The sequence below is a fragment of the Arachis ipaensis genome, chromosome B7 (genome assembly GCF_059453495.1).
Source record: "Arachis ipaensis isolate K30076 ecotype BB chromosome B7, ASM5945349v1, whole genome shotgun sequence".
In the NCBI taxonomy this organism is placed as follows: Eukaryota; Viridiplantae; Streptophyta; class Magnoliopsida; order Fabales; family Fabaceae; genus Arachis; species Arachis ipaensis.
In genome coordinates this window covers 81,502,613-81,518,996 of record NC_142442.1, presented here as the reverse complement: position 1 = coordinate 81,518,996, position 16,384 = coordinate 81,502,613, and the positions used below count along the sequence as shown (strand labels likewise).

At 38.6% G+C, this 16,384-nt stretch overlaps 1 pseudogene; it reads left to right on the top strand.

Annotated features, from left to right (window-relative positions):
• Nucleotides 1–13,826: 13,826 nt before the first annotated feature.
• Nucleotides 13,827–15,334, top strand: LOC148553139 (25S ribosomal RNA; annotated as a pseudogene).
• The last annotated feature ends 1,050 nt before the right edge of the window (nucleotides 15,335–16,384 follow it).

The following is a 16,384-nucleotide window of genomic DNA, read 5'->3' as shown; positions in this document are numbered from 1 at the left end:
GAAAAATTATTTTTTTGGAAAATTTTAGAAAGAAAGACTCAAAGGAACAACAGTTACCAAGAACATAAGCCAATACTGTAACCAATTGAGCATGGAAAATAAAAATATTTTTGAAAAGCTTTTTAGAATTTTCGAAAAATAGAAAGGAAAAATATAAATAATAGACTTAACAAGAACACAAGACTCAAACAAAGAACACAAATTAAAAAAGAAAATAAAAAAATATTTTTGAAGAATTTTTTTAATTTTTTTGAAAATTAGAGGAAGAAGAAAATAAAAATAAAAGATTCAAATAAAATAAAATAAAATACCTGATCTAGGGAGCAAGACAATCCATCAATTTGTCCAATCTCAACAATCCCCAGCAACGGCGCTAAAAACTTGGTGAGCGTGTATGCAATCCCCACACTTTCGTACAGCAGTAGTACCAGCAAGTGCACTGGGTCGTCCAAGTAATACCTGAGCGAGTCAGGGACGATCCCACGAGGCTTGTGGCTTGAAGCAACCTATAGTTGTCTTGCAGGTCTTAGTCAGGCGGAATCAGAAGGTTGTAGGATTATGTAAATCTTGAATAATTATATGTCATATATGGAATTTGAAGTAGAATTGAAAGCAATAATAGGAATAGAGTTGAGAGTCGGAGTTGCTTTGCCTTTCTGAATTAACTATGGCACTACTGTCTTCTTTGCTTGTAAATGATCTTCTTCTATGGCAGGCTGTAAGTGATCAAAGCCATTGCCCATGGTCATTGATCTCCTTTGCTACAGAATGAACGCCATTGCCCGTGGTCATTCAATCTGACGAAGGGTGAAGCTCTAGCAAGTCATTCTCTTGGCGATCCTACTCAAAACGCTACAGACAAGGTCGAATCTTTCAGATCAAAGAATGCTGCTTGTTTGGATTCTAGCCTATACCACGGAGACCCTAATCTCCCGAGAAATTGGCTGAACTGGTGTCTCAAGAAGTCCCCAATGAAGTCTTGGATTAACCGTCTGAGAAATGTATAAACAAGGCTGTTGGCTCGTGCTTTCCTTCCAAGTATTCACACGAACCCAAGTAGACGCAGGTGTTTGTCAGGCACGTTCGTCTTAATGTGATGAACAGAGCTAATTTGTTGGATCATCCTATTCACCACAATGAAGATCGGATATACATCTTAGAAGTAAATCAAACACGGATCGAAGAAGAAACAGTAATACTTTTATTAATTCATAGGGCTCAACATGGCTCCTCCCCTCAACCTAGGAGGTTTAGAAACTCATACTGAAAGTAAAAATACAAAGGAAAATGTGTATGCTATGCAAATATAGTGATTAAAGGTTCGAATTACATAAATTTAATCCCTTAAATACTAAACAGATGACTAGTAAGGGTAAAATAGTCTATTTAGTGCTAAAATCCACTTCTGGAGCCCACTTAGTGAGTGTTTGGGCTGAGCTTTGATGAGATCCACGTGCTATGAGGCTCCTTTGGTGTGAAACGCTAGCTAGGTGGTCCTCTCTAGGCGTTTGTACATTGGTCTCTGCTCTTTGGGTGCTGGACGCCTAGAAGGGGGCAGGAAGCTGGCGTTGGACACCAGTTTTGGGCCTTCTAATCCAAAGCAAAGTATGGACTATTATATATTGCTGGAAAGTTCTGGAAGTCAGCTTTCCATAGCCGTTAAGAGTGCTACATTTGGACTTAGGCAGGTCAGATCTGGACAGCATCTGTAGTGCTTTATCTGTCTCTGAATTAGACTTCTGTTCTAGCTCCTCAATTTCAGCCAGAAAATACCTGAAATTGTCCAAAAACACAAAAACTCAGTAGAATCCAAAAATATGATTTTAACACTAAGACCTATAAAACCTAAATAAAAACTACTAAAAACTATACGAAAATGATGTCAAAAAGCGTATAAAATATCCGCACATCACCTCTATGAGCTTTTCGTTCTTTTTGTACTGAGGTTGGGTGCTTAAGGTTTTCCCACTGCTCAGTTGAATAGCCTGGCATTCATCTATTATCTGCTTAGATAACTCCTGCCTTGTTTGACTCAACTGGGCTTCTACATTCCTGTTAGAAGCCTGAGTTTCTTGTAGAGCCTCTTGCAGTTCCAGCAGTTCCTGGACAAGGGCGTGCAGTTGCTGAGTTAATCGGCCATCCTGTTCTGGAGGGTTAGGTTCAGCAGCTACTCCCTTAACCTCTCCTTTTATGGAAGCCTCAGGATATGAGTACAGATGCTGATTAGTGGCAACTGTCTCAATAAGCTCTTGAGCCTCTCTAATGGACTTTCTCATGTGTATAGAACCACCAGCAGAGTGGTCTAAAGACATTCTAATCATGTCCAAAAGCCCATAGTAGAAGATGTCTAACTGTATCCATTCTGAAAATATTTCAGTGGGACATTTTCTTAGCATTCTCATATACCTCTCTTAGGCATCATAAAGAGATTCACTATCTTCTTGTTTGAAGCCTTGGATGTCCAGCCTCAGCTGGGTCATCTTTCTTGGGGGAAGTATTGATTTAAAAACTTGTCCACTAACTGTGTCCAAGTTTTCAAACTAGATCAGGGCTGGTTATCCAACCACCTCTTTACTTGATCCTTTACAGCAAAAGGAAAGAACAATAATCTGTAGACATCTTTTTCTACTCTCTCATGGTGTACAGTGTCAGCAATTTTCAAGAAATCTGCTAAGAATTCTGTAGGCTCTTCTTGTGGAAGTCCAGAAAACTGGCAGTTTTGCTGCACTATAGTAATGAGATGAGGGTTTAGCTCAAAGCTACTTGCTCTGATTTGAGGTATGCTAATACTTCTTCCATAGAAGTCAGCATTGGGATTTGTATAAGATCCCAAAGTTCTTTTGAACTCTTCATTCCCACTTGGGTTCATAGTGAAGAAAGGTAGAAGATGAAGAAGGAAGAATGAAGATAGAAGCGGTAAAAGAAGAAGTAGAAGTAGAGAAGATAAATAATAATTAAAATATATTTTTGTTTTTATTTTATTTATTTAATTAAACCGAAATAAAAAAAGGATTTAATTTAAAAGAAATTAAAATTTAATTACCAAAATTTTGAAAATAGAAGAGAGAGAATATATGTAATTAATTATGGAAAGATTTGAAAATAAAATAAGATAAGAGATAATATAAGAATTGAAATTAAAATTTGAAATTTGAAAATTTAATTTTAATTTTGAAAATTTGAGATTTGAAATTTAAATTTTGGATTTTAAAAATTGAATTTTTAAATTTGAAATTTGAATTTTGCATTTTGAAAGTTGAGATTTTAAATTTGAAATAAGATAAGATTTTGAAAAAATATGATTTTTGATTTTGAAAAGATTTGATTTTTGAATTTTTAAAATTAAGATAAGATAAGATAAAAAAGTTTAAAATTAAAATCTGAATTTTTGTGTAAAATTTCTAAAATTTAATAAATATAAAAATAGAAAAGATATTTTTTTTTATTTTTAAATTTAATGAAGAGAGAGAAAAATAAGTAAAAGACACCAAACTTAAAATTTTTAGATCTAGTGCACCCAATTTTCGAAAATTCGGAGAGAAAACACAATGGGACACTAAACTTAAACATTTAAAGATCAAAACACCAAAGTGTTCTTGTGTTTTTTTTAAGACTAACAAGAACACGAAGAACAAGACTCAAAGAAATTTAAAGAACACAAGAACACATAAAGAACACCAATCTTAAAATTTTTAGAAAACTAAAAAGAAATTTTCGAAAATTAAAGAAAAACAATAAGAAAACACCAAACTAAATAATTGAAACAAGATTTAACCAAAGAAAAATTATTTTTTTTAAAGATTTTTTAAAAGGAAGATACCAAAAGATCGAAAATTGCTGTAATTAATAAATACAGAGACTCAAAGAAGAAAAAAGTTACCAAGAACATAAACACAAGACTCCAACCAATAACAAGAATTAAACAAAGAAAATAAAACATTTTTTGGAAAGAGTTTTAAATGTTCTTAAAAAAATTTTCAAAAAAATAAAAGAAAAAGAAAATAAAAATAAAAGACTTAAATAAAAAAAAGGAAAGTTATACTCTTGCAAAAATCAAAGACAATACCTTATCTAGGGAGCAAGACAATCCGTCAGTTTGTCCAAACTCAACAATTCCCGACAATGGTGCCAAAACCTTGGTAGCACGAATCCCCACACCTTTGTACTGTTCTTCACTTTTTCACACACTCATGCATTCTCTTTTTGATCACCACACATATGCATTAATTTTTTTTATTGAACTTTACTTTGGGGAATTTTGTCCCCTTTTATTGCTTTTTTTTCCTTTCTTTTTCTATTTTTTTTCTTTTCTATATATATTTTTTCTTTTTATTTTTATTTTGTTTTTCTCTTTTTTCTTTTTGATGTATTTATATACAAAGGTATCAATGCATATGGTTTAAACATTTAATTAACACATGAGTATGTACACAATTCCCAATATTTTCAACAAAAAAAACCCTTTTATCTCAACCCATGTCCCAAGTTTTCCCACACTTGAATGATACACACACTCACTAGCCTTAGATAATCAAATGTCCAAATTAAGGACATTTATTATTTTTCACTTTAAGGCTTGTAATGTGCTAAATCAAAGAACAAAGTGGGTTAATCGTAGGCTCAAAGTTGGCTAACAATGGTTGATGAAAGGTAGGCTATTTGGTAAGTGAGCTCAATGAAACAATGGCCTCAATCATATAAATGCATGTATACACAAAATAATGGACATAAAGAATCAAACAAATCAAAGATTACAACCATAGAAAGAGAATAATGCACACAAGAAGGAAAATAAGTGGTTATAAGATGTAACCATACAATTAGGCTCAAAATCTCACAAGCTTGTGTTCTTAGCTCAAAAACATGATCCACAATGTATAGTTCAAGCAAGTTCTATGAAAAGTTTCACTCAAATCAATTGGGATGTCAATGCCCTATTAAGAATGTTTTTCTTGGAGAATTTTATTATTTTAACTAAGCTTATTATATATCTACATGCAACTAAAAATCCTAAAAGACCTAAAAAATGAAATACAAAAATGTTGGGATTAGAAACATGTCACCCAAAAATGCCGACGGGTCAGACGACCTCTCCACACTTAAAAGTTTGCACCGTCCTCGGTGCATTCAAAGATGAGCAAGGGGTACGGCGACTCTCCGAGTTGCTACCTTCAGCTGGTAGGTCAACCAGTTGCTGCGTGTTCTTTTTCCCGCTTCCGTTTTTGCTTATAATAGTTCATCCTGAAAATCGGGAACAGGGTATAAGAAGACAATTGAATGTACAAGCAAGGAAGCATAGGCTGTTGGTATGAGGTAAATCACTAGAATCAAGTGAGTGAATTAGTGTGACATTGAAGAAAAATGGTGTGTGGGTCCTAATTTGCATGCGGTTTAGAACACACACACACCATTTTTTTAAAAGCTATGCCACATATGTACAAAAGAAACATACACTTCATTCATTTTAGTGTGCTTGGAATGCTTTAAAAGACTTGTAGGTAAAATGCAAACAAGTAGTGAAGAGGCATAAAAGCATTCAAGCTAACATCAGGCATTTGTGAAATTGGATAATGCATGTACATTGATTGATGTACAAGGAAACTTAATGAACCAAATGAAATATAGAGCTTGCACATGAAACAATGACACATTTTGAACTTGTTGCAACACTTAAGTGACCTAGAAGTGGAACACATGGATGTTGTGGAACTTAGGAAAAAGAAGATAGAAGTTAAACTCAACACCTAAGCTTTCGATTCAATTTTTACAATTCCAAAATCTCAATGTATGAAATAGGTGATGTGAATAAAGGTCAATTAACAACAAGCACCACCCAAAAAAAATACATTGATAATGTACAATTGCCTAACAATAGATGATGATTGCATGGTGGCCAAAACATGCAATTCAAAAGATTTAGAAAGCTAGGAGGCAATGTAACATGTACTTGGTATTCAAAAAGGTTAAACATGAAAAGTTCAAAACCAAGTAACAATGTATATCTTCAACAAAGAATCCAACAATGAATACAGTAATCGGCAGCAATAAATAGTAAACATGATTAATAATCCAACACTTATAATGAAAAACAGAAAATAAAATGAAATTTTAAATAACAAAACAACTAATTAACAAACTAACTAAAAAGAATGGTTATAGATGGTATTTAGTAGTGTTGGATGATGGATGAGAGGTGGAAAGAAAGGAAGAGAAGAGAGAAGAAGGAAAGAAATGGAAAGAAGAGAAGAAAAGAAATGAGTGAAACAGGGCAATCCACGCGCACGCATAAGCGTGGATAGGTGAAATGGAAGCTACGCGTATGCGTGGATCACGCGTACACGTGGTGGGTTATTCAGAGAGGCGACGCGTACGCATGGGTCACGCGTACGCGTGGGTGGATTTTGTGCTAGAGGTACAGTTCCAACCCAAAACTCGCATAACTCTCAGGTAAATGTATTGGTGTTCGAAATTTTGGATCCACACGTACGCGTGAATGACGCGTGCGCGTGAGTGACGCGTACGCGTGGATGGTCGAAAAGCTTGGGGTCACACGTACGCGTGGATGGTGCTCTGTTTTTCAAAATTTTTCAAGTTCTCGCACCAAACCACGCATTCCAAGCCTCCAAACAGCTACCAAAACACCATAAAACCTTATTCAACATATTAAACTACCAATTAAACTTAACAAACTAAACAAAACATGAAATCAAACAAATTTCTATCAATATTTACAAAAGAGAAAAATGAAAAGATGTTACCATGGTAGGGTGTCTCTCACTTAGCACTTTTATTTATTGTCCTAAAGTTAGACTTATGAGGAGCTCCTATCAAGGTGGCTTGTGCTTAAATCCATCCTTGAACATCCACTAATGATGCTTGGACTTCCAATAAGCTCCATCATTCAAAATTAATAGCTCCAAGATTTGATGGAGTTCTTCACAAACCATGAGCTCCCAAAATTGATTCTCCTTGTGCGATCTGATATCCCACACTTTGTTTTGACACCCATCTTCAAATTGATCATCATTATTCCATTTGGGTGCCATAATCTTGGAATTCTCATTCAAGTGACCAAACATCATCCTAGACCCAAGAAATCTAGTTCTACACCAACCCTTGCTATTAAGCTTTGAATATGCAACAATCATGAACTTTACAATGCCAACCACTAACCATCTCCTTTTTACTCTTAAAGCCACAAATATGTCTAAGTTGACCATCTGTCTCAAGCAAACTATATTCAAGGGGAATAATAAAGCATAAGGGTAAGGGATTTACCCACTTGAATGAAGGAATGGATGATGATGGCTTGGGGAGAGGTATCTCCAATGTCCTTGCAAGCTCTACTCCCTTGTGTTCTTCCTTGGTTACCTCCACCTCTTCACAAACTTTTTCAATTTCAATCCTTTGTTTGTCAATTTCATATAACTCTTCTCCATCACTCAAATCATAAATGGGAGGATGAGAGAAGTATACCTCCACATTGCTCTCTATCTCACCGGGAGAAGGTTCTTCAAGTTCAAAGGATTCACCATCAAGAAGGTTTGATGCATGATATTCATCACCAAGGGAACTCAATTCTTGCTTCATTCCCTCCAAGTCTTCATTCAAAAATTGTTTTGGAGGTTGTGCACTCTCCTCCTTAGCATCAAATTCAATCTTCTTGGAAGAATTTTCTATGATTCTAGATTCCCATGGAGGTTCCGCATCTCCTAAGTCTTCAACCACTTCTTCCTCTTCTTCAATAACCATAGGTTCCTCCAATTGTTCTAATACAAAATCTAACTCCTCATTCTCCACCGGATTTTCCAATCTCTCCTTCATGCTTTGCTCTTCTTTTGATACTTCACATGTGGCCATGGAAGTACTTTGAGTGAATGGGTATTGGGAAGTGTGCACTACCTTGGTCAAGATAGTCACATATTCTAGTGCACTCCTTTGCATATCCTCTCGCCCTTGAAGTAGCAAAATGAGAGACTCATCCATTGGGACTTGGGATGGATAAAAGGGTTCATTATTTTGGAGAAAAGGTTCATAATAGGAAGGTGGTTCTTCTTGATAGGGGTATAGAGGTGGTTCTTGGGAGTATTGATATTGTGGTGGTTCCATATACGTCCATATGGCTCATAAGGTGGTTGGTATGGTGGATAGGGATTAGGGTCATATGGAGGTGTTTGGTGGTAGGGGGCTTGTGAGTATGGTGGTTCAAAACTATGTTGAGGAGGGGGTTCATAGGTATATGGTAATGGTTGATAGTCATAGAAAGGTTCACCATAACCATTGTCTTGGTATGCATCATAGAATGGCTCTTGTTCATAGTGCATTGGTGGAGGTTGTTGCCAAGAGGATTGATCATATGCATATGGCTCCTCCCACCTTTGATTGTTCCATCCTTAATGCATCTCTTCATTGTAATCTCCACTTCCTACAACATAATTGTAATCACACCCATATCCAAAGTGAGAACTCATAATGAAAAGAGAAAATAAAAACAAAAGCTTACAAGAAATAATGGAACAAAGTCCTAAAACTAACAAGCAATCCAAAAAATAAGCTATTCACAATATTAACATATGTCCAATAACCAATAACAAGGCACATAATTGCAATTCCCCAGCAACGGTACCATTTTAATGAAGAGAAAATTGTTCGTATGATATAGAATTTCACAAATAAAATCTCGTTGCAAGTATAGTTCTAAACCAACAAACAATTCCTTCAATAAAAAATTTGGTTGTCAGGCGATTAGGGCCTTTGTGGTATAGGCTAGAACCAAAGAAGCAGCAGTCTCTGATTCGGAAGATCCGACCTTGTCTGTGTCATTTTAAGGATCACCAAGGGAATGCACTGCTAGAGCTTCTCCCCCATTCAAATTGGATGACCGCTGACCCGGCGTTTGATCTGAAGCAGAGGAGATTAATGACCGTTGACCCGGCGTTAATCATATTGATGACAACGGAAAGTGTATCCACACAAACTACCGGCAAGTATACCGGGTCGCATCAAGTAGTAAAACTCACAAGAGTGAGGTCAATCCCACAGGGATTGATGGATCAAGAAATTTTAGTTGGGTGACGAGTCTAGTCAAGCTAATATTGAAAGGAGTTTGGTGAAATTTAATGGGCGGAATATAAATTCCAAGAAAGTAAAATGCTATAAAATAAAGGACAGAAACTTAAATAGCATAAAATGTAAAATACTGAAGAAATAAATGTTGAAAAGTAAATGACAAAAACTTAAATGACAAGAAATGTAAATATGCTGAATCTTAAATTGCAAGAAACTAAAGGCACAAATGTAAATGGTGCTAGAAAGTAAATTGCATGAAAAGTAAAACGGTCATGGGTGTTGGGAGTCAAGAAAGTAGTAAATCAAAGCAATTAAAGTGAATTCAAGGTAACCAAATTGAAGAATACCAAAGAGAAAGATTCATTAGGGATTGGAGATATCATAATCCATCATGAATCAAATGGGTCTCAACTTCATTCTCAATCATATGAAGTAGATCTATGGCGGATTCTAATTGATTGAGTTCCAATTCCTTGGCAAATCAATCTCTCTAAACACAATCAATCTTGCCAATTCCTTGATCTAATTGTCATGAGAAGAAGTTGAGTACTGATGAGGAAAAAACGATTCCACACAAAACTCACCGGCAAGTGTACCGGGTCGCATCAAGTAGTAATAACTCACAAGAGTGAGGTCGATCCCACAAGGATTAATGGATTGAGTAATTTTAGTTAGGTGGTGAATTTAGTTAAGTGAATAGTTGATAATTTGAGTGAAACTTTGATTAACAGAAGCTAAATTGTAATTAAATAAAAGGGAGAGGGTAAATTGGCTGAATCTAAAAGTGCAAAAGAAGTAAATTACAAAAACTTAAAGAGCAAGAAAGTAAAAGAGCTGAAACTTAAATTGCAAGAAAGGTAAATGACTGAAACTTAAAGTGCAAGAAACTTAAATTGCTGAATATAAATTGCTGGGAAATGTAAATTGCATTAAGAGTAAAGGGATTTGGGTGTTGGGATTCAAATTTAACTAGAAAATGTAACTAAAGTAAATCAAAGAGCTATGAGATGAAGAGATTCAGTTCAGTAGCCAAACAGAAATGGAAAATTTATTGCAGAAACAAACAGCAAGAAAACTTAGCTCAATTATGAAATTCTAAAAGAGAAATTGAAGATCGAAGAAGAGCAATGAGATCAGAAAGCAGATCTAGATCTCAATTACTCCCTTGACCAAACAGAAGAGAAATTGCAGAAGAAATGAAAATGAAAACAGCTAATGAAATTTAGATCCAACTCTCAATTCTTAGAAATGCAAAAAGGAAAAGTAAAAGATGATTCTAAGATGAAGAATTCAAGTAGAGTTCTCTAATCTCAGTTCAAAATCCAAAACAGAAAGTAAAAGTTGCAGAAGCAAGAACAAAATAGAAAGAAAACAGATCCAATCCCAATTCCCCAAATTCAAAACAAATGAAAATTAAAAGTCAGAAAACTAAAATGAGCTAAAGGTCCTTTTCAAATCAAACTTAATCCTATTTATACACTGTCTATTTTTAATCTTCAAAACTTGGAGTGGGCCTTTTGATTTGTGAAGAAATGGATCTAAGATGGCAAATTGATTGAAATTGGGTTGGAGGCATGCTCCAGTGGAGCGCTCCGTTGGGTTGGTGAACTTGGCGTTCACTTGCCTTGTGTGCCTTGTCACGTGTGCTCAACAATGCCCCTAGCGTTCATTATTTGAACGTCACGTTCCAAATGTGAACGTTGCTCCTTGGTGTTTCCTTGGCTCGTTGGTGGCTCTCTCTCTTCGAAAACGTTCACTCTAGTGAACGTCACGTTTATTTTTCCAAATGCTGCCTCCTTGCTGCGTGCCTTTCCTTGGCTAGCGCTTGGGTGTGCATGCTTCCTTGGCCAAGAGTCACAAAAAAGTTCACTTTTGTGAACGTGACGTTCACTTTGTTGAACGTGGCTCTTTGGCATGCGCCTTGGTGCACGAGTTCCCTTCTTGGGCGCTCCCCTTTCGAGCACTACGTTGCCTTCCTTGAGCGCTCCCAGCGCTCCCTTGGTCGAGTGCTTCCTAGCGCTCCCTAGGTTGAGCGCTACGCTCAAATTGTTGAGCGCTACTCCTTTGATGAGTGCTTTGTGCGCGCCCAGCTTTCCTTGGTTCCAAGCCCAAAAACGTTCACTAAAGTGAATGTGGCGTTCACTTGCTTGAACGCTGCTTCTTGTGTGATTTGGTTGAGCGCTTCTTTCTTCATGGGCGTTCACTCTTTGAACGCTACGTTCATTCATTGAACGCTACCTTTTGTTTCTCATTTCTTCACCTACAAGCAACCAAATAACGAATCAAAGTATCAACAAATTCACAAGGTCTTTGCATCTTTCATGAAATCAATTAATTCTAGCATAAAACCTATGATTTTTGTGTAAAATAAATGATGGTTTATTGATTAAACATGATCATGAAAATCCACTCCAATTACTTACTGATTGTGCAAGAAAGTGCATAAAACCTAATGAAACTAATGAAAAATGCTTGTAAAACTAGCATAAGATGACTTGTCATCAAGTACATTATCTTATCCATAAGCCATACAAATTCTAAAGACCTCAATTCCTCCTAAATAGTGTTGGTCAAGAGAATTGTGAGGGATAGAGCTTTAATTCTAATCTCTATGATTCCCATTCCGAGGCTCACATAGAGATTCAATTGATTTAAACCCCCTTCCGGAGTGAGTAAATCACAATAAACATAGAAGATATACCTTAGCTACAACAAGAGGATTGAGAAGAAGAAGAATTTTATTTAATCATGTGAATTACAATAGAGCTCCTCCCCCTAATGAAATGGGGTTTAGTTCATCATTGCTCAGTAAAACAAAAGAGGAAAAGAAAAGTACATGAAAGTGAAAGAAAATGATTCAGGGTTTCCTAATTAGGGTTCCTGCTTCCCAGCCTCTCTTTTTTAACTTCAAAATCTATCCTATTTATACACTTCCTAGTTCAATCTTCAAGTCTTTGGATGTGGGCTTTGACCTTTAGTTAAAGCAAGTTTGGAGTGACTCTTTATGACGTTGACAAGGACGTTAGTTCACTAACGTTCACAAGCTTGCATGAGTGCCATTTGGAAAGAAAGTTGGTGCTGGCGTTGGTGACCAACGTTTGTGCACTAAATGGCACAAACGTGGTAAGCATGAGCCACTTTGGGCATTGCCACTAGAGTTGGTGCCCAACATTGGTGCACCAACGTTCAACTGGTCACGCGTGCGTGTCACCCACGCATACGCGTCAAAGCTGTTTTTTTGTCATATCACGCGTGTGCGTCGCCCATGCGTGCGCGAGACTGGCTAAAATTCCACTTTCACGCGTACGCGTCATCCACGCGTACGCATCACATTAAATTTTTCTAGCTCCAACTTGAGATTTTATCGAAGACGTTGGTGGGCAACGTATGTGGTAATGTTGGCACACCAACGTTGGCACCCTTTTTGCTTGCAACGTTGCCAACAACGTTGGTGAGCCACTTTGGACCACCAACGTTGCTTGTTGAGCTTGGAACGTTGGTGAGCAAACTTTGGCCACCAACGTTGCTTGTGAGGCTTGGCACATTGGTGGGCAACGTTGGTGAGCCCTCTTAGGCAACCAACGTTGCTCATTCTCTTCCTTGAAACGTTTGTGGTAAAGTTGGTGAGCCAACTTGGCCACCAACATCGCACACCCTGCCTTGAGCCAATGTTTGTGGCAATGTTGGTGAGCCAACTTGGCCACCAACATTGCTCACCCTTCCTTAAGCCAACGTTTGTGGCAACGTTGGTGGGCCAGCTTGGCCACCAACGTTGCTTCCTTCTCCATAAGCCAACGTTGCTTCCTTCTCTATAAGCCAACGTTTGTGGCAAAGTTGGTGGGCCAACTTGGCCACCAACGTTGCTTCCTTCTCCATAAGCAACATTCATGGCAACGTTGGTGAGCCAACTTTGGCCACCAACGTTGCCTCCTCTGCTTCTTCCTTGTTTTTCTCTTACTTCTTCTTACCTATCATCAACCAAACAAAATTCATCAAAGTATTGCCATAATCATAAAATAATGCATCATTCATTGCATCAAGTAAATCTTGCATAAATCTCATGAAAATGCACATAATTAATAATGTTTGATTGAATCAAGACATACATAAATTTGTCATCCAAATTTGCCTTAGAAAGTGTATGAAACTAAATGAAAACTAATGACAAAGGCTTGGGAAACTAGCCTAAGATGCCTAGGCATCACATATACAGCCTGCCATGGAATGAATCAATCAGAAGTTGGAGCAGATGATGAGAAAAGTTGATCCAGAAGGAAGAAGCATCTCCGAAGCCTCAACTGTTCTCATACCATTGATTTCACACCTATCTAGTAACGTTTTATTTATTTTATCTATTTTATGCATTTTTCATGACAAACTATATTTTCTATCTGCCTGACTAAGTTCTGCAAGGTAACCATTGCTTGCTCAAACCAACAATCTCCGTAGGATCGACCCTCACTCACCTGAGGTATTACTTTGACGACCCGATATACTTGCTGGTCTATCTGTGTGAATACTGCAGAGCCAATTTCGTGCACCAGGGCCACGGGAAGAGTTACCTTTTCTATTTAATAGCCTGCCTACCCTGGAAACGGCTCAGTCGGAGGTAGGGTTCAACGGCTGGAATAGCATCGCACGTCGCGTGGTGTCTGGTGCGCCTCCGGCGGCCCTTGAAAATCCGAAGGGCTGAGTGCCTATCACGCCCGGTCGTACTCATAACCGCATCAGGTCTCCAAGGTGAATAGCCTCTGGTCGACAGAACAATATAGGCAAGGAAAGTCGGCAAAATGGATCCGTAACCTCGGGAAAAGGATTGGCTCTGAGGGCTGGGCACGAGGGTCCCAACCCCGAGCCTGTCGGCTGTCGATGGGCTGCTCGAGCTGCTCTCAAGGCGAGATTGGGTCGTCGCATGCTGGTTGGGGAAAGGATTGGGAATGGGCCCCTCGGGGCCTCTTCCCCGAGCATAGAACAGTCGACTCAGAACTAGTATGAACAAGGGGAATCTGACTGTTTAATTAAAACAAAGCATTGCAATGGTCCTTGTGGATGTTAACGCAATGTGATTTTTGCCCAATGCTCTAAATGTCAATGTGAAGAAATTCATCCAAGCGCGATTAAACGACGGGAGTAACTATGACTCTCTTAAGGTAGCCGAATGCCTCGTCATCTAATTAGTGACGCGCATGAATGGATTAACGAGATTTCCACTGTCCCTGTCTACTATCCAGCGAAACCACAGCCAAGGGAAGGGGATTGGCAGAATCAACGAGGAAAGAAGACCCTGTTGAGCTTGACTCTAGTCCGACTTTGTGAAATGACTTGAGAGGTGTAGGATAAGTGAGAACCGGAAACGGCAAAAGTGAAATACCACTACTTTTAACGTTATTTTACTTATTCCGTGAATTGGAGGCGGGGCATTTGCCCTTTTTTTGGACCCAAGGCTGGCTTCGGCCGGTCGATCTTAGTGGAAGACATTGTCAGGTGGGGAGTTTGGTTGGGGTGGCACATTTGTTAAAAGATAACGCAGGTGTCCTAAGATGAGCTCAACGAGAATAGAAATCTCGTGTGGACTAAAGGGTAAAAGTTCGGTTGATTCTAATTTCCAGTACAAATACAAACCGTGAAAGTGTAGCCTAACGATCCTTTAGACCTTCAGAATTTAAAGCTAGAGGTGTCAAAAAAGTTACCACAGGGATAACTTGCTTGTGGCAGCCATGCGTTCATAGCGACGTTGCTTTTTTATCCTTCAATATTGGCTCTTCCTATCATTGTGAAGCAAAATTCACCAAGTGTTGGATTGTTCACCCACCAATAGGGAATGTGAGTTAGGTTTAGACCATCGTAAGATAAGTTAATTTTACCCTACTGATGATAGTGTCGTAATAGTAATTCTACCTAGTACGAGAGGAACCGTTGATTCGCACAATTGGTCATCGCGTTTGGTTGAAAAACTAGTGGCGTGAAGCTACCGTGCGTTGAATTATCACTGAACACCTCTAAGTCAGAATCCGGGCTAGAAGCGATGCGTGCACCCGCCGCTCGTTTGCCGACCTGCAGTAAGGGGCCTGGCCCCCAAGAGGCACGTGCCGTTGGCGACACCCCCGGGGTGAACGAGCCCTGTGGGAGTCCTCGAAGCGCTATTCTGAATGCACGGCGGGTAGAATCCTTTGCAGTTAACTTAAATACACGACAGGGTATTGTAAGTGGCAGAGCAGCCTTGCTTCAACGATCCACTGAGATTCAGCCCTTGTCGCTTCGATTTGTCCCTTCCCTTGAAAAATTTCACAAGTTAAAGAGTTCTCGGCCGGAGACCATAACGAGTCCCTAGGAGAAGGCGGGGTGACCCGAGGCAAGCCAAGGCCCGTGAAATAGAGACCGGGCAACGACCTTGACTAGGCCGAGGGGTGTCCGGGATAGGACAAGACCTGGCCTGCACGGGCACCTGCCCAGGTATGGTCGGCTAGCATGAGCCTTGGCCAAATTCGGTCGATGGAATGATCTCTTTCTTTCAAAAGGTGCTTGGAAAAAACTGCGTTGAAATTTGACCCCTAGACGAGTTTTGCTGAGCATGTCAAACAGAACAGGCACGTGGCCTATTTAGGCCAGTTGGCCACAGTGATTTTAACAGAGGACCCAGATTTTCACATATCAGCGTTGGCTCGTGAGTTTTGCTGGAAGTTTTGTTGGGGCATTAAGAATACTTTTTAAAGGCTTCATGAAAAAATCCCGGTCAAAAATGACCTTTCCTCTTTAAGGCGAGCCCTCCTGCCCCCGGGGGTAGAATGGGCCGTAGAACACAAACGGATCACCAAATGGAAAAACTGACCTCAACCGGCTTAACTTCTGTAATGGCTCGGCAGCCTATTATAGTGAGGCGTCTCCAGTTGCTCAGACTCGACCTGGCCGAAGGATTGCTGGGCGCAATGCCAGCACTACGTGCGATGCATATTCCTCCACTAGGCAGCAAGATCCGACAGACAGTCAACTGGGGAAGGAAAACACAAAAAGACACCAAACTTAAAAATTTTAAGATCAAAACAAAAAAAACAAGAGCACTTTGAAGATCAAGAAGAACACCAAGAACAAAACTCAAAGAATTCAAAGAACAAAAGAACATGCAAAGGACACCAAACTTAAAATTTTTGAAAACCAAAGACAAAATTTTCAAAAATTTCAAAGAAAAGACACAAGAAGACACCAAAATTTTGAAAATTTCAACAAGAACAAAAATAAAAGACTCAAACCAAAAAGAAAGATTAAACAAAGAAAAGAAAAAAATATTTTTTTTAAAAAGGTTTTTGATTTTTCGAAA